Below are 1585 nucleotides of genomic sequence, written 5' to 3'. Positions count from 1 at the left end.
TTATCTGCTGAATGTAATTATCTGGGTACAAGTTCTCTTAGTCCTAGTAACTAAGATGAGCCATGGCGAAGCTGGCGCCATCTCTCTTACTGGATAAGATACTCAACCAAATAAACCCGTGGCTATTGCTGCAAGAAATACAAAGGCAAAAAGATTCAAAGTTTTGTTCTAAACTTTGCTTCCACGACACCAGAAAATGGCCAGTAATACATTACATGGACATCTCAAATCATCAACAGTCTTAGTCAAGGTGCCATAGCCGCAGGGGGAGACCCCGAAACTTTTGGCACGCCAACCGGAAGAAACCATGCCAAACGTCCTCTGTCAGCGGACAGCAGTCTCGAAGAAGATGAAATTGAAGAAAAAAAAAATCCGTTATGAAGACCTTTCCAACATCATGGAGGATAAAGATCTCACACTTCTTGACTCGCTGAACAAGGAGGAAATAGTCGGGAAACTCCTAGCTGCAATCGAGTATATTAAACTCCAGCAGGAACGGGTCATCCAGCTCGAAGCCAATTTCGTAGATGTTAAGCTGGCCTTTGCGGACGCTATGACTGACCAGTTCGTCCGTCAGCGCTCATACCCTCCGTTTTTCCACTCAATAAGGATCTGCATCACGCGGGCAAACCATCCTACGCTCAAACAACTAAGGTCCAGCAAGCCCCGGTACTGTCGGCCAGCTTTGCAGCTGGTGCAACAATGGAAAAACTGCTAGAATCCAGTGCGGGTGGTCCTGTTCCATCATTGGTCAGACAAAAGGACAACAACATCTATGTCTGTCTCAATGACCCGACGGACCTGAAACGCACGAAATCCATCCAGGAATCCAAAGAGGGACCAAACCATAGAAGTATCCTTAATTCTGTTTCTCGTCCTTCCAAATTGTACCCTGCGGTTGCACTCTTCGTAGACCTAAGCTATCTACCCACTTTAAAAGACGAATTAATGGTTAGAAATTATGGTCTCAAGGGAAAAGTTTAAATAACAGTATGCTAAACCTGACTCGTCTAGGGGTTACTTAAAGATCCTCTTTAATTGTAAGGCAAATAGAGATTCGGTACTGCTTGGCGGGGAGATCGATTTTTTCAATACTTCCTCACGCGTGGTTGAAGTGATGCTGGATCGAGAGGCCCGTCACTGTTTTTCTGCCTGGGATATGGCCACGTTAAAGCCTCCTGTCGGGCCAAAGAACCTAATTGCGGTAAATGTTCCGGTACCCATCTCACCAGAGAATGCAATAGTCAGGAGTAAAAATGAATCAATTTTTCTGGAAATCATCAGTCTGGCGATCGTTTTTGTCAAATCCAGATGAAATCCGTGGCAAGATACAGAGCCCGAATTGAAAGAGATTGATGTGCTCCATCCGGCCTTCCCTCAACCGCCTCTTCACTTGCCTCCAGGGCAATCTGCGTCATTCTAAGGTCGCCTCAGCATCCTTGGCTGAAGTGATCTTAGAAAATAATATAGAGGCCATCCTAATTCAGGAACCGTTTACAAAAAATCCCAAGTCCCCAACTATCATGAACATCCCTCCTGGCTTTGTTGCTTTTCACGCCCTTACATAGGAGCACGCATACGGGAC

General features: G+C 45.6%; 1 pseudogene; it reads left to right on the top strand.

Moving 5' to 3' along the window:
- Positions 1-397: 397 nt before the first annotated feature.
- On the top strand, positions 398-984 carry LOC123474564 (annotated as a pseudogene).
- The last annotated feature ends 601 nt before the right edge of the window (positions 985-1585 follow it).

Source organism: Daphnia magna, linkage group LG7 (genome assembly GCF_020631705.1).
Source record: "Daphnia magna isolate NIES linkage group LG7, ASM2063170v1.1, whole genome shotgun sequence".
NCBI classification, from domain to species: domain Eukaryota; kingdom Metazoa; phylum Arthropoda; class Branchiopoda; order Diplostraca; family Daphniidae; genus Daphnia; species Daphnia magna.
The sequence above is the reverse complement of the archived record's forward strand: the minus strand, read 5'-3'. Positions and strand labels throughout refer to the sequence as shown.